Source organism: Elephas maximus, chromosome 2, assembly GCF_024166365.1.
Source record: "Elephas maximus indicus isolate mEleMax1 chromosome 2, mEleMax1 primary haplotype, whole genome shotgun sequence".
Classification (NCBI taxonomy): Eukaryota; Metazoa; Chordata; class Mammalia; order Proboscidea; family Elephantidae; genus Elephas; species Elephas maximus.
In genome coordinates this window covers 233,044,295-233,061,189 of record NC_064820.1, presented here as the reverse complement: position 1 = coordinate 233,061,189, position 16,895 = coordinate 233,044,295, and the positions used below count along the sequence as shown (strand labels likewise).

At 49.7% G+C, this 16,895-nt stretch overlaps 1 protein-coding gene and 1 long non-coding RNA gene across 3 annotated transcripts in view; both read left to right on the top strand.

Moving 5' to 3' along the window:
- Positions 1 to 16,895, top strand: part of SNAP47 (synaptosome associated protein 47) — a 154,362-nt gene that overhangs the window by 111,645 nt on the left and 25,822 nt on the right. The window lies entirely within an intron of this gene.
- Positions 11,621 to 15,705, top strand: LOC126070687 (uncharacterized). 2 transcript variants are annotated; one of them, XR_007516247.1, is made up of 3 exons: positions 11,621 to 13,450; positions 13,631 to 14,356; positions 14,449 to 15,705. It is a non-coding gene; the product is annotated as an uncharacterized LOC126070687 (long non-coding RNA). The 2 variants fall into 2 exon arrangements; XR_007516246.1 differs by having other exon boundaries at positions 13,631 to 14,387.

Sequence of the window (16,895 nt, the reverse complement as noted above, 5' to 3'; positions counted from 1 at the left end):
CCATATGATTGTCTAATTAAAAATGGCCAATACCAGTCCATTTCAGCTCACTAATACCTAGGATATTGATGTTTATGTGTTCCATTTCATCTTTGACAATTTCCAATTTTCCTAGATTCATACTTTGTATGTTCCATGTTCAGAATATTAACGGATGTTTGAAGCTGTTTCTTCTCATTTTGAGTTGTGCCACATCAGCAAATGAAGTTCCCGAAAGCTTGAGTCCATCCACGTCATTAAGGTCGACTCTACTTTGAGGAGGCAGCTCTTCCTCAGTCATTTTTTGAGTGCCTTCCAACCGGGGAGGTTCATCTTCCAGCACTATATCAGACAATGTTCCGCTACTATTCATAAGGTTTTCACTGGCTAATGCTTTGCAGAAGTAGACCGCCAGGTGCCTTCTTCCTAATCTGTCTTAGTCTGGAAGCTCAGCTGAAACTTGTCTGCTGTGGGTGTCCTTGCTGGTGTTTGAATACCGGTGGCATAGCTTCCAGCATCACGGCAACACACAAGTCCCCACAGTATGACAAACTGACAGACACAGGATTTGTGTGGTATACACAAGTGAATTTAGCAACCATTATTTTCAACTGAACATTGGCATCTTTGGGGAAGATGGAAAAAAGCTTTTGATTGGTTTGGAAATACTGCCTCTTTCACCTTCGATTTGAGGTTTAGTGTCTCTATTTGCTTCCACATCCCCTTCTCCTCTGTGTACAACCCCAAATTCATTTATGCGTATGGTTCAGGATGCTTGGCTTTATCCATAATCACTTATATGTGTCTTTCCATCAGTCATTAAAGTAACAGTTGCTTAGCCTTCTTTTTTGGTGATGTTTGGGTCACACTGACATTGGTATTACAATCATTCTCATTTTCATTATCTGAACTCTTAAAATACATGGTCACAACATTCACAGTGTTAAAACAAAGCACAACAGTTAATTCAAAGGCAGACCGTTAACAGTCACAAGGCTCTTAGACTGAGCGCTTAAGTTGCACCACTTAGATTGATACAACAGTGGACGATCTCTCCATCATTTGAGCTGCAAATCAAGGTTGCCAACAGCAGCAGTCAAGGGAAAAAGCAGTGGCAGTGACTGCAGAAGGCTGATAACCTATATTATATCCCTTTGACAGTAAAAACAGTGTTATTTCCAACCCCTAGTTTGGGGATCCGGATCACCATACAGTTTTTTTACTTTTCTTCCAACTTCCACATCCATTGAAAACATGAACTTTTCACATTCTGGGGACAGTGTTAAAAGTAGGACCAAAAAACCAAAACCAAACCCAGTGCCGTCAAGTCGATTCTGAGTCATAGCGACCCTATAGGACAGAGTAGAGCTTACCCCATAGAGTTTCCAAAGAGCACCTGGTGGATTTGAACTGCTGACCCTTTGGTTAGTAGCCGTAGTAGTTAACCACTATACCGCCAGGGTTTCCGAAAACTAGGACAGTTGTGGACAAATCAGGACCATGCTTCTCCATACCTTATATGTGAGGAACCCTGGTAAATTCAAGATCCACATGGTCCAGCCTGAGTGCAGTGGCCAAAGAAACAGTCCGTCAACCAAAAGTGCCTTCAGACTAGCTCATACCTTTCACTTGTGTTTCTCAAATAAATGAGCATGCTTAGAAGCAGCATCCGTTGTTGGAATTTCCTTTGCTCTCCTGCTGATGTACTGCCTCTCTCCACAGCGCCCCTGCAGCACAAGCTGCTCCCTCTCCAGTGTTTGTTGCAAGAGTGACTTCACCTCTCAGTTCAAGTCCTCTGTTTCCTCCTGCTTCTCCCTCCATCCTGGAGATTAGAGGAGCTGGCGAAGGCCCTGTCTTCTGTGGCAGGAGGGGCCAGGAGCTCCCCTCCAACTATCACTTTTCTCCTGTCTCAAAGACTCCGATGACACCCAGTCTCCTTTACTCCTCCCATTGCCCCGAGGACCGACAGCAGGGTCGTTCTCCATAGTTAGTACATGAGCAGAGCAGTGGCTCGTGGCAGGTCCAGAAAGCAGCGGCGTAGGCCTGGCATCTGCCACCTCCAATCCAGGTTCTCTGTGATCCCACGCTGGCCACCTGAGCCCTGACCGATGGGATTGCTGTGTCTGTGACCTTCCCCTTCTGTTTGCTGTGTACAGCCCTCACCCAGGAGCCCATGCCTGTAACCCCACGGTGGGTTACAGCTCTCTGAGGCCAGTCTGAACCTGTGCGCAACCCGCTGCAACCTCTGCAGCCCTGTGTTTCCCTGCCAGGCCTACCTGGCCCCCTCTGGCCCTCTGTCCACACCCTGCACTAGCCCTCCTTCAGCTCCAGCCCCCACCTGCATCCTGCTCAGGAGCCTTTGGGCTTTCCTGCCACTCAGAGCTACCCTTCTTAGGCACTTAACTTAGTGTAAGCATTGCCAACCTGTGTGTGCTGTCTATTGCCAGGGCACCTGCAGAGGAACAGGAGAGTGACCAGTCAGTCCTTCAAAGCCTTGTCAGTGTGGCCTCCACCCACTCAGTGCCCATGAGGCGAGTGTCTCAACTCCTCCAGATAGAGAAGAATGAAGCCCTGGGCCTCGGCCCTCCCCGCCCACCCGCTGTCTTCTGCATGGCTGTCCACTCATCTGCCTCATTGGCATAAGTGGTTCGGGAGTGGGGCCCTGTGGGGAGCCTAGTTGTGTCTGTGTCAGACCTGAGGCCAGGGGTCATGCCACTTAGGAGGGAATGATTGACTTAGCCAGGGAGGTCCTACAAGATCAGTGGGATTGGGGTGTCTGGGGTAGGCTCAAAGTAGAATTATTGGAAGATTAATGTCTCAGAAGTAAAAGATAGCTCTAGGGGTTGTTCATCTGTGGCCTGTACATGCTTCCTAAGACCTTATTTCCCTCCTCTTGTGGCTTTCTTAAACCTTTCAAATCCTTTCTGGCCTCTTCAGTGAAGACAGGGAAAAACTGGAATATGGCTAGGACAGAGGCCTGCCCCTACTTGGGCACAGAGGGCCCTATCCAGCAGTGCCAGCGCCCAGGTTGCCTGTAGTGTCCCTGTGGGAGTCGGGCTGTATTTTTCTGGCCTCTAAGACAAGCATCTGGCTGCAGCTCTGGTAAGCAGTAACTGTAGGGTTGCTGCAGCTGATGGTGTCTTGGGCAGGCCACTCTCCCTCTCTGGGCCTCAGTTTCCTGTCTGTGTTGGGCGGAGGTTAAGCAAGAGTCCTCCAAGGGCCCCTCTGACTTCTCCTCTCCCTCTGTGCTCCATGGGATGACAGGGCTTGACTGCCCACCCCACTTCTGGGCCCCGGTTACTCGGGGACAAGCAAGAGCTGGATTCTGGAAGGGTCAGGACAGCGCCACCCTTCCTCGGAGCCACCTGCATGGAGTAAAGCCTCCCAGGCAGTGGCAGAGAGCTGGGTGTCTCATGGAGACTGCCTGCCCACGATGGCCGTGGCGTAGTGGAACCGGACGGGTCTCCCCTACAGAGGGCCATGGGCGGGGGCTCCCGGCAGGAGGCTTCCTGCAAGGGAAGCCTGGAGACCATCCTCTCCCTTCCCATCCTCTGCACCCTCCATGCTCCCCGAGGGAGAGGGGAGCACCTGGTGGAGACAGCAAAGCCATCAGGGCACAGCGAGGCCTGGGCAGAGCTGAGACTGCGGCCAGGTGGCCCACCCCTCCCGATACCAGGAGACCGTCCTAACGAGTCAGCCGATGGTGTTCTGTGTCTGACCTGCATCCCCAGCTGCCCCACCCTGTCCAGAGCTCCTCTCCTGGTTTCCCTGGGTGGCCCATTTAGAACAGGGCCCCATTCATGAGGGATGTTGTTGTCAACAGCACCGACGCCCAGTCTCCAGTGGGAGGTGGGGCCTCCAGGCGTGGGTGCCAGACAACCGCTGTCCATCAAGGTCAGTGCAGCCCCTGCGGAGCTCCCGTGACTGTAGCCCCTGTGTCGGCATCCTGCCCATGTCCACCCCCTCAGCACGCCCACCCCTGTGCAGCCCTCTCCCAGCCACATGCACAGGGCCCCCGAGTTTTGTCAAGCGCAGGACCCAGCCTCCCCCTCCCAAGGTCCTGGTGTGGACAGTTCTGAAGGACCCTGGGGCTGCTGGCCACACAGCTGCCTCCCTGGAGGTGGGCAGCACACACTGCCTTCCACCAGTTTGGGTGTCACCTAGTGCTTTGGGTGAACCAGGAGCAGGGGTGCCTCCTGGGGAGCTTCTTAACAATCAGTAATCAAGTGTCATTAATTACTGCATCCATCAACTCGTTCACAGTTTATGCTCACTTTCTCTCAAAAAGGATTATGCTGGAATGGTCGAAATTGAAAAAAAAATAAAATTAGAGGGCTGTAACCATTTCATGGAAGCAGAGACAGATTGTGAAACTGGATAGAAATTTGAAGGCTTTGCCTGGGTTTCCTGGAGCCCAAGCCAAAGAGGCCTGTAAATAGATATTCAGGCCACACAGCTCTCACTTGGTGAATGTGGACTAGCTCAGAGTTGAAGGGAGAAGCGGGCTGTTTCTGTCACTGTGGTCTGAAGAGGCCGTGTGGAGGCCCTTTCTGAGGTAGGGCAGTGAGCTCTGTGGTGGCACTCTGCAGGCCTGGAGAGTCCTGCTTACAGATGTCTTAGAGCTCAGTTGCTCCAGGTGTCCTTGGAACTGGGTCTCTGGGGTTCTTAAGTGGCCCAGACATATTGAAATTCAATGTCTTTATTCATTCACATGGTCTGAATGCTGCTTGTAAGGTTTGGATATGTCTTGCTGACTTCCATTATTTATAATTAAAAATGCAGTCAGTCGTGATTGACCTTTGCAAAAAAAAAAAAAAAAGTTTTCCTTCTTGCCAGTTTCTGGATCACTTTAATTAAAATGTGTTTTGATATTGCAAGATAAGCTTAAAAACCAAACATTGAATTTACTCTACAACCAACCAGATAAGTTGTAGCTGGGGTAGATGGTTATTTTATATTCTCAGCTTTCACATGTTTGTGTCTATGAAGCAGTGTCGTTGCTGTCCTTTGGTTGTCTTTTTAAATGTTATAAATTTAAACAGTCATAAATGTATAATTAAAAACGCTAATTTCATTTGCTCCATTGCTAAAAGAAAGTTTGAAATCCAACATCTCTTCTTTGGGATTTTTCTTCAATTGCTACCTGTATCTTATTGATGGGGTTGAAAAATTAAACCCTGATTTCTGTAAGCAATACTTGGCCCTGAAGAATCATTTCTGGTAATAACTATGCAGAAAGCATTCTCACTCTTTGACCCCAGATGGTGAAAACCTCTTTGCTTTCTCTCCAGAGCTGGTATCTGTGTCTTTTTTTTCTTTTTTTACACGTTGGATGACATTTCCAAAGCTGTATCAGTGGATTTGTTGTTGTTGTTGTTGTTAAGAGGAAGAGGGGGGGAAATTAATGCTAGAAAGTTTTTCTCTTCTCTAATTTATTTTAAAAATCGACATAAGGAAATTGAGGTTATTTTCAGACAAGAATCTGCTTTGCAGACGTGGAGCGTGTGTTAGAGTGAGAAGCTGCTGGTGAGGTCCGATACTGTGTCCTGAGAGGGTCTGTAGGTGCGCTGCTGGTCTGTTCCAGGTCTCCATCTAATGTCAGCATGTATTTAATATACTGTATAGAGTTCATTGTCTATTCAAGATTTCTGCCCTATAAACTCATTTCCCACGCAGCTGGGCTGGAGGGGAGGAAATTGTTGGCAGGGACCTCTTGTGCGGCCACTCTGTGGAAGCTTGCCTTCCATCGCAGGGCTCCTGGGGGCACACCAACTCAAGTGTAATTATAATCTCACCTCACTACCATGTGAGGTGTGTGTGTGTGTTTGTGCACAGAAACACAGACACACACAGACTCAGACGCATGCAACACACCTGGACACATGCAGACTAGAGGAGACTTGGCAGACCCCCACAGAGACACACAGACCCACACAGAGACATGTGGATACACACAGAGACATGCAGAGGTAACATACCATGCAGAGACACAATATAGGCACACAGAGAAACATACAGACTCACACAGACCCACAAGGATATACAGAGACCTACAGACCACATAGAGACATGTAGATCCATGTAGAGACACACAGAGACATGCAGATAACATACAGGTACAGAGACCCACACAGAGACATGGAGAGCAACACAGAGATATGGGGACCTACGCAGAGACACAGAGACACACAGACCCACTCAGAGACACTAGTTGCCAACGCCCTCAGACCTACAGAAGGCACGTACAGCAGACACAGAGACACACAGAAGCACACACAGCACACACCCAACACACTGTGTCCTGAACATTTTTAGAACAGCCTCTAAAGAATGCGTAAAATACCTCAGACAATAAATTTGGAATTAGACGATCAATTTCGAGAAGGAAAATTGAGGAGAGTGGCATTAGAAGGAGATAGGGACAGCTGTGGAAACCCTGGTGGCATAGTGGTTAAGTGCTACGGCTACTAACCAAAGAGTCAGCAGTTCGAATCTGCCAGGCGCTCCTTGGAAACTCTATGGGAGCAGCTCTACTCTGTCCTATAGGGCCGTATGAGTCGGAATCGACTCGACGGCACTGGGGTTGGTTTGTTTTGGGTTTAGGGACAGCTGACAGAAAGCCTGTGCTCACAGGGAACTGAAGCAAGCACTCAGGTGGCACCTACTGCATGCTGGGCGCACTGGGTCCAACTCAGCCACTCGTGGGGAGCGGGAGGGTGCGGGGGGAGGCAGACATTACCCCCTCCCACCTACTTTACAAAGCTGCTCGGAGTCATGTTGTTGACTGGTGCTGGCACAGAGCTTGGTGTACAGTGGATGATTCTGGCTGAAGGAGATTGCTTTCTCTCCTGGGTGTGTGTGGCTGCCACAGCAGTGTGGTCCTGTCCTGCACTTGCCACCGCAGGGCTGCTGGAGGTTGTCCTCTCAGGGCCAAATGCAGTGTGGGCTTTAAGAGCGTGTGTGAGGAGGAGCAGGGGATTGTGTTGGACACCCCCGGTGACACCATCTCTGTCCCGTGGTGGAAACCAACAGACCCATCGCAGCTGTGTGGCCATGTGATCCTAGACATTTCTTTCCCTTGTTAGGCCACAGTTTTCCTGTCTGTAAAATGGGGTCTTAGACTTAACTTGCTGGTTCCTTTCCAACTTGGACATCCGGTTGGCGAAGGGGAAGCTTACTGCTGCTTGGGGATTTCGTCAGTGAGCATGTTGTGAAGGTCAGACCAGCCTTCTGCCTACACTTGGCTAGTGGGGACCATGGCTGATATGTCAAACCACAACTGGTGCAGAATGTGCCGCCATCAACTGCCTAGGGTCAGAGGGAAAACCCCACACACGGAGGGATCAGCCCGGAGCAATTACAGAGCATCGATGGTCTTCCTGCCTGAGAGCCTTTGGAAGACTCACCACCCTCTGAGGGTCTGTTATTTATTTAAGTCCTCATCTGCCCCAACCCCACACATAGATTGGATTGGAGTGCCCAGGACTATATCCAAAAGTATTTGATGAATGAGCTGGAGACCCTGTCCCTGTGCACTCTGGGGCGGCTGAGGGCTGACACTCTCCCAGACACCCTGAGCGCATCTCCTCAAGTCTGCCCTACTGGTCCTCAAGCCCATCCTCACCTGCCCTGGCAGCAGCACCGTCTCTCCCAAACTCTGGAGCTTCGAGGGAGGTTGGCAGGAAGTCGGCTGCCAAGCCGCACCCTGCTCTCTTTCCAAGGCACCGTTTCCTCCATGCTCACCTGTGCCCCAGGGCTGTGAATGATCCCAACGGGGAATGAAGATGTTGCTATGGTGCCTACACTGTGCTTGGCTGGGCAAACCCCAGACTGAATCAGTGCCCCGAAGTTGAAGCATTGTTTTCAAGTTCTTTACATGAAGGAGCATGGCAGGGGATATGTGTTCAGGAAAAGGTTTGGTGCCGTTGGTCTACTGTGTCTTCTAGCACATGTGGTGAGCACACCTCCCTCCCTTCTCCCAGAGTGCTCGAGACATGCTTGGCTTGTAAGCCATCCATGGGGCCCACCCATGATTTGAGCAATGTGCCACAGACCCCCCCTCCTTCCTACACATTCTCCCTCCTGGGATCAGAGGGTCAGGGCAAAGCAGCGGCGCTAGTCCTCTTCCTGGAGGTCCCTCCCCTGCCACACCCAGAGACACCCACATCTGTGCCATCAGCCTGGGCAGAGTCTAGAGGGCACTCTGAATGCCAGGCCAGCATCTGGTGCCTGCCAAAGCACACAGTAGGTGCACATGTTGAAATGCGTTTTCATTCTCCTCAAGGAAATAAAATCCTCAACACTTAGAGGTGAATTTCAGTTGTTGAAAGAGCTGAATGTTGCTGGCTGCTGAGTTTGGTGACTCTTTCTCTGTCTGCCCTCAGTGGCTCCCAGGTACTCCTGGTCTGCATAGTGAGATGTGTGTGAAGTCCTGGCATGATGATGACACGTAGCAACCACGGGAGAAGTGGGCTGTGTTGTCTGCAGTGAAGAACCTCCTTACTTTACAGGGGAGGGATATGAGGTCTAGACAAGCCAAGCCATTTATTCAAAGGCACTAGTCAGTTATGCGACAAGTCCTAGTGTCCAGGCATCCTGATTCCTATGTGGCTCTTCTTTCCATCGAACGCATACTCTTAGAGGTTGAATTCTGCCCCACCTTCCAAAAAAAGATATGTTGAAGTCCTATCCCAGGTACCTGCGAACATGACTTTAATTGCAAATAGGATCTTAAAAGACCATTATCAGTTAACATGAGGTTATACTGGAGCCAAACCAAACCAAACCCATTGCCATTGGGTTGATTCTGGCCCATAGCAACCCTAGAGAAGAGAGTAGAAGTGCCCCACAGGATTTCCAAAGAGTGGGTGATGAATTTGAACTGCTGACCTTTTGGTTAGTAGCCTTATCACTTACTGATCCCATCTGAGTGTCTTTACAGAAGTGGAGAGGAGACACAGAAAGACACAGAGGGAAGACAGCCAAGTGAGGATGAAGGCAGAGATTGAGGCAACTTTTGCCTGGGGCTACCAGAAGAAAGGATCTTCCCCTAGAGGCTGCAGAGAGGGAAGAGCCCTGCTAGCATCCTGATTTCAGACTTCCGGCTTCCAGAACTGTGAAACAATAAACTTCCATTCTTATAAGCCACCGATTTGTGGTGCTTTGTTACAGCAGCTCTAGGAAATGAACACACACGTTGATTCATCTTCCTTTATGTAGGCATGATCTCCAGATGGATGAGGAATATTAGGGCCAGAAATAAGCCAGTAAATTGCCACTCAAGCTGTGTGAGCATGAGCAAAGTTTATTTTTGTTCCTTGATTTTTAGCATTCTCCTCTGTAAAATGCAGGTGTTCTTATCCTCTCTGCCCCTTTCACTACTTAACGGTGGGTTTCAAATTAGAATGAAGATGGCATAGGTTTGCAAACTGCGTGTCGCTGAACAGAGAATTACCACCACTCACAGACTTTCCAGCTGCCTTTAGGCATCACGTGGGTGTCTGGGCTGCCATTCCATAGCGGGAAGCCTCCACTGATCTGGACATGCCTTGGTTCATCTTTGCTGGGCTCATTCCTGTGACTGCCACTAGCTGATGGGTCAGCTGGGGGCTGGCGGAGATTGGCTGTGCTCACATGGTCATCCCCTGGCAGAGTAGCCTGGACAAATTTCACGGAAGTGGTAGGGGATCAAGAGAGGAGGTGTAAACATGCAAGTGCTTTTCTAAGCTTCTGCTTTTGTCAAGTTTCCTCCTGTTCTCATTGGTCAAAGCAAGTCACATGTCAATGTGGGAGGACACCAACCAAGAGTGTGGATACAGAGAAGACGTGAAGAATTAAATCCATCTGCCACATTCTCATTTCCATCACTGGGGAGTCTTGAATCATCTTGTTGTTGTTGGGTGCCGTCAAGTCGGCTTCGACCCATAGCGACCCCGCAAACTACAGAACAAAACACTGCCCTGTCCTGCGCCATCCTCACCATTGTTACGCCCATTGTTGCAGCCACTGTGTCAATCCATCTCTTTCAAAGTTCTTTCCCTTTTTCATTGACCCTCTCCTTTACCAAGCATGATGTGCTTCTCCAGGGACTGTTCCTTCCTGACAGCATGTCCAAAGTATGTGAGAGGTAGTCTTGCCATCCTTGCTTCCTGGTTATACTTCTTCCAAGACAGATTTGTTTGTTCTTTTGGCAGTCCATGGTATATTCAATATTCTTTGCCAGCACCTCAATCCAAAGGCATCAATTCTTCTTTGGTCTTCCTTATTCATTGTCCAATTTTTACATGCATATGAGGTGATTGAAAACACCATGGCTTGGGTGCACCTTAATCCTCAAGGTAACATCTTTGCTTTTCAACACTTAAAGAGGTCTTTTGCAGGAGGTTTTCCCAGTGGAAAATTTCTTGGCTGTTACTTCCATGGGTATTGATTGTGGATCCAAGTAAAATGAAATCCTTGACAACTTCAATCTTTTCTCTGTTTATCACAATGTTGTTTATTGGTCCAGTTATGAGGATTTTTGTTTTCTTTATGTTGAGATGTAAACCATACTAAAGGCTGTGGTCTTTGATCTTCATTAGTAAGTGCTTCAAGTCCTCTTCACTTTCAGCAAGGAAGGTTGTGTCATCTGCATAACACAAGTTGTTAATGAGTCTTCCTCCAATCCTGATGCCCCATTCTTCTTCATATAGTCCAGCTTCTCATATTATTTGCTCAGCATACAGATTGAATAGGTATGGTGAAAGGATACAACCCTGACACACACCTTTCCTGACTTTAAACCAGTCAGTATCCCCTTGTTCTGTTCTAACAACTGCCTCTTGATCCATGTACAGATTTCTCATGCACACAATTAAGTGTCCTGGAATTCCCATTCTCCGCAATTTCATCCGTAATTTGTTATGATCCACACAGTTGAATGCCTTTGCATAGTCAATAAAACACAGGTAAACATCCTTCTGGTATTCTCTGCTTTCAGCCAGGGTCCATCCATCTGACATAAACGATGATATCCCTGGTTCCAAGTCCGGCCTGAGTTTCTGGCAGTTACCTGTCGATATACTGCTGTAGCTGCTTTTGAATGATCTTCAACAAAATTTTGCTTGCATGTGATACTAATGATATTATTCAATAATTTCTGCATTGGGTTAAATTACTTTTCCTGGGAATAGGCATAAATATGGACCTTTTCCAGTCAGTTGGCCAGGTAGCTGTCTTCCAAATTTCTTGGCATAGACGAGTGAGTGCTTCCAGCGCTGCATCCATTTGTTGAAACATCTCAATTGGTATTCCATCAATTCTTGGCGCCTTGCTTTTTGCCAGTGCCTCCAGTGCAGCTTGGACTTCTTCCTTCAGTTCCATCGGTTCCTGATCATATGTTACCTCCTGAAATAGATGAACGATGACCAATTCTTTTTGGCATAGTGACTCTGTGTATTCCTTCCATCTTCTTTTGATGCTTCCTGCATTGTTTAACATTTTCCGCATAGAATCCTTCAGTATTGCAACTTGAGGCTTGAATTTTGCTTCAGTTCTTTCAGTTTGAGAAATGCGGAGCGTGTTGTTTTGGTTTTCTATCTTCATCTCTTCGTACATGTCATCATAATACTTTACTTTGTCTTCTCGAACCACCCCTTGAAATCTCTTCAGTTATTTTACTTCATCATTTTTTCCTTTTGCCTTAGCTACTCGATGTTCAAGAGCAAGTTTTAGAGTCTCTTCTGACATCCATTTTGGCCTTTTCTTTCTCTTCTGTCTTTTTAATGACTTCTTTCTTTCTTCATGTATGATGTCCTTGATGTCATTTCATAACTCGTCTGGTTGTCAGTCATTAGTGTTCAACGTATCAAATCCGTTCTTGAGATGGTCTCTAAATTCAGGTGAGATATACTTAAGGTCATACTTTGGCTCTTGTGGACTTGTTTTAATTTTCTTCAGTTTCAATGAATCACCTTGGGTAGATGGCAATTTCTCCTCTAAGATTGATGAGCAAGGAAACTCCTCTCTTTCCAGGTAGTATAATTCTAAAATTTGTAATGTTACGAAGTCAACAACATTTGGCCAGCCTATTCTTGGCAAGGTACAGCAAGGACCACAGAGAGATGAGATGTGGTCCCTGTTCTCCAGGAGCTCAGGAGGCTTACAGTGGGTTGGTGCAAGGCAGAGCAAAGATAACGGCACTCAAGAGGCACCAACCTTATGCTGCTGGGCTCAAGGAGCTCAACCTGACAGGAGAAGTGGAGGGATGATGACAAGCTTCAAAAGATGGGTGAACTCACCAAGTAGGTGGGATGAGGCAGTGGAGTTCCAGGTCTAGGGAACAGTATCCCCAAAGGTACAGAGGTAGGAAAGTATGTAGTGTGTTTGAGAATAGTGGGGAGGGGATGCTGTAACATAGGGTGGGTTTCAGAGCACCAGAGGAATAGAGAAAGAAGGGATTTCTGCAAAACTTCCCTGGCCTTTCCCTAGGTATTCAGAGATAACCATGCTTTCGTTGTGCGCTTTGCTATTTCACAGCTTGTGGAATAGGAATTGCAATGAATTTTTTGCGTGGTTGTTGCAAGGCATTGCTTCGTCCATTCTGGTGTGGGTTGCACTGGGCATGTTGGCTAGAGGGTGTGGGGTAAAACCCATAAGGTCATCTGGCTGAGTTGTGCCTCCACTTACCTGGACAGCAAGAAGAGGAATGACAGAATTGGAGCTGCACAATGGGAGAAGGCACTAGGGGACATGCTACCTTGGGTTTCATGGCTGAGAATTGAGACTATGAGGAGTGTACATTCAAGCAAGCAGTAATTCCTCTTAAGAAATGGCAGTGCTGCAGTCCAGTTTGAATCATGTGCCATGGAGCCTGGACAGCCTCTATAACAAAAATCTAAGTGTTGTTAAATGGCTGAACAATTTGGGGACTATCTGAGGTCCCACTGCAGGAAAACTTCTGGAGGAGCATGAGGCCAGAGACTGTGTGGGAGACCAGGGGATGCCACATGCTCTCTGGGGAGAAGAAGAAGAAACCAGAAGAAACCACCCTGAAGGGCATACAGTACCCCAGGTCTGCGGTTTGTGTCTCCTACTCTTCCCGTGACAACCCCTGTTATGCATTGAATTGTATCCTTCCAAAATATGTATTTGAATCCTAATACCTAATACCTATACCATTTTTATGTGGATGAACACAGAGAGAAGCAAGCAAAAAAGGGGGAAAGATAGGTACCCTGTAGAGATCGCCAAGGAATGCTGAGAACGCTGGAGAAACTGAGGCGAAGATCTTTCCGCAGAGCGAGAAGACAGTGCCGTCCTTCCCGCAGAGCGAGCAGAGAGTTGCCCTCCTTCCCGCAGAGCGAGTAGAGAGTGCCGTCCTTCCCGCAGAGCGAGCAGAGAGTGCCGTCCTTCCCGCAGAGCGAGCAGAGAGTGCCGTCCTTCCCGCAGAGCGAGCAGAGAGTTGCCCTCCTTCCCGCAGAGCGAGTAGAGAGTGCCGTCCTTCCCGCAGAGCGAGCAGAGAGTGCCGTCCTTCCCGCAGAGCGAGCAGAGAGTGCCGTCCTTCCCGCAGAGCGAGGAGAGAGTGCCGTCCTTCCCGCAGAGCGAGCAGAGTTGCCGTCCTTCCCGCAGAGCGAGCAGATTGTGCCGTCCTTCCCGCAGAGCGAGCAGAGAGTTGCCGTCCTTCCCGCAGAGCGAGTAGAGAGTGCCATCCTTCCCGCAGAGCGAGCAGAGAGTGCCGTCCTTCCCGCAGAGCGAGCAGAGAGTTGCCGTCCTTCCCGCAGAGCAAGTAGAGAGTGCCGTCCTTCCCGCAGAGCGAGTAGAGAGTGCCGTCCTTCCCGCAGAGCGAGCAGAGAGTGCCGTCCTTCCCGCAGAGCGAGCAGAGAGTGCCGTCCTTCCCGCAGAGCGAGCAGAGAGTTGCCGTCCTTCCCGCAGAGCGAGCAGAGAGTTGCCGTCCTTCCCGCAGAGCGAGTAGAAAGTGCCGTCCTTCCCGCAGAGCGAGTAGAGAGTTGCCATCCTTCCCGCAGAGCGAGCAGGGAGTGCCGTCCTTCCCTCAGAGCGAGTAGAGTGCCGTCCTTCCCGCAGAGCGAGTAGAGAGTGCCGTCCTTCCCGCAGAGTGAGTAGAGTGCCGTCCTTCCCGCAGAGCGAGTAGAGAGTTGCCGTCCTTCCCGCAGAGCGAGCAGAGAGTGCCGTCCTTCCCGCAGAGCGAGCAGAGAGTTGCCGTCCTTCCCGCAGAGCGAGCAGAGAGTTGCCGTCCTTCCCGCAGAGCGAGCAGAGAGTTGCCGTCCTTCCCGCAGAGCGAGCAGATTGTGCCGTCCTTCCCGCAGAGCGAGCAGAGAGTTGCCGTCCTTCCCGCAGAGCGAGCAGAGAGTTGCCGTCCTTCCCGCAGAGCGAGCAGAGAGTTGCCGTCCTTCCCGCAGAGCGAGCAGAGAGTGCCGTCCTTCCCGCAGAGCGAGCAGAGAGTGCCGTCCTTCCCGCAGAGCGAGCAGAGAGTGCCGTCCTTCCCGCAGAGCGAGCAGAGAGTTGCCGTCCTTCCGCAGAGCGAGCAGATTGTGCCGTCCTTCCCGCAGAGCGAGTAGAGAGTTGCCGTCCTTCCCGCAGAGCGAGCAGGGAGTGCCGTCCTTCCCGCAGAGCGAGCAGGGAGTGCAGGGAGTGCCGTCCTTCCCTCAGAGCGAGTAGAGTGCCGTCCTTCCCGCAGAGCGAGCAGAGAGTGCCGTCCTTCCCGCAGAGCGAGCAGAGAGTGCCGTCCTTCCCGCAGAGCGAGTAGAGAGTTGCCGTCCTTCCCGCAGAGCGAGCAGGGAGTGCCGTCCTTCCCGCAGAGCGAGCGGAGAGTTGCCGTCCTTCCCGCAGAGCGAGCAGAGAGTGCCGTCCTTCCAGCAGAGCGAGCAGGGAGTGCAGGGAGTGCCGTCCTTCCCACAGAGCGAGTAGAGTGCCTTCCTTCCCGCAGAGCGAGCAGGGAGTGCCGTCCTTCCCGCAGAGCGAGCTGAGAGTGCCGTCCTTCCCGCAGAGCGAGCGGAGAGTGCCGTCCTTCCCGCAGAGCGAGCGGAGAGTGCCGTCCTTCCCGCAGAGCGAGCGGAGAGTGCCGTCCTTCCCGCAGAGCGAGCGGAGAGTGCCGTCCTTCCCGCAGAGCGAGCAGGGAGTGCAGGGAGTGCCGTCCTTCCCACAGAGCGAGTAGAGTGCCTTCCTTCCCGCAGAGCGAGCAGGGAGTGCCGTCCTTCCCGCAGAGCGAGCGGAGAGTGCCGTCCTTCCCGCAGAGCGAGCGGAGAGTGCCGTCCTTCCCGCAGAGCGAGCGGAGAGTGCCGTCCTTCCCGCAGAGCGAGCAGGGAGTGCCGTCCCCACAGCCGTTCAGTGTGCTTCTGGTGAAGCTTTAAAAGGAAATGATGAGCATGTAATTGGATATTAGAGGCTGATGCTTTTTATGCGTTTGCAAAGAACTCGTTAGGTGATGAACTTGGATATTTGGCTGAGGAGATTTCTAAACAAAATCTTAAAGGGGCTGTGTGGTTTCTCCTTGCTGCTTATAGTAAAATGTGAGAGGATAGAGATAGAATTAAAAATGAACTTTGCAAAAAGAAACCAAAACTTTAAGATTTGGAAAAATCTGTTGTACAAACTAGGGAAATATGTTCTAGAAAAACTCACCAACGGTGTGGCTGCTCAATCTTTTGTTAAAGAGATTAAGCCTGTGACCGATGGATCTGTTTAACCACTTAAGCAGAAATACCTTCCGCTTAGGCTGAAAGGGGCAGAGACAGTACAAAATGAAGGAAAGGTATCTACCTCCTTGAATTCTGTAGATGGGAAACGGGCCAGTGGAGCTACTTGGTTGCAAACATCTGTTGTCCTCCAAGAAAAGGAAGGCAACGTCCTGGGAACAACAATCTGTAGGTCAGCCCAACTGTCGGAGGGACCGTGGCAGGCAGGGATGCCTCTGTTGCAAAGGGTAGAACCCCCACCTCCATTTCAAAGGGTAGAAGAACCACCTCCTGATTTCAAAGGGTCAGATCTCCAACATCTTGGCTCCAGAGTGTAGGGCTGCAATTCATGTGGGCCAAAAGGACGGGGTCCCCACCCAAAGCTGCGGGGGCAAGGCTGTTGTGCTCTAGGCTCAGGAGAATGGAACTGCCCAGGGCCAAGAGGCTGGGTCACCAGTCAGGTTGACTAGGAGAATAGGGCTGTCCAAAGCCGAGGAGGTGAGGTTACTGTCCTTGTCCGCCTGGACGGTGGAGCTGACATCCAGGGTTGAGGGGCCTTCACCCAGAACCCAGAGTCTGGAAAGTGGGGGCCATTGTCTAGATGGGCCTGGAGAACAGAGGATTATTTTCAAACCTTGAGAACTAATGTAATTTGTTCTGATGGATTTTAGACTTGCTTGGTGCCCATGAACCCTTCTTTCCCTCCAGTTTCTCCCATTTGTAATGGCAATGTCTACCCTATGTTTGTTACACCGTTGTACTTTGGAAGCAGATAACTTGTACTTACAGGTTTCACAGGTCTACTGATGGAGAGGAATTTTGCCCCAGGATGGAATACACCCAGAGTCTCACTCATACTTTATTCAGATGATTAAGAAGGTGAGATTTTAGATTTAGAGTTGATGCTCGGTAAGACTTTTGGGGGTATGATGTAATAGGGTGAATGTGTTTTGTATGTAGTAAGGACATAAATCTGAGGAGGGGCAGAGTGGAATGTTACAGATTGAATTTTGTCTCCCCATAATATGCATTGGAATCCTAACCCCTTTACTTGTGGACATACTCTCATTTGGGAATAATGTAACATTACGTTAATGAGGACATATCAGTGTAAGGTGTGTCTTAAACCTACTTGCTTTTGAGATATAAAAAGAGCAGCTTAGACACAGAAAGAAGCAAGCAAAAATGGGAGAAAGATAGATGCCACATGGAGATCTCCAAGGGAAGTAAGAAGAATGCTAGAGA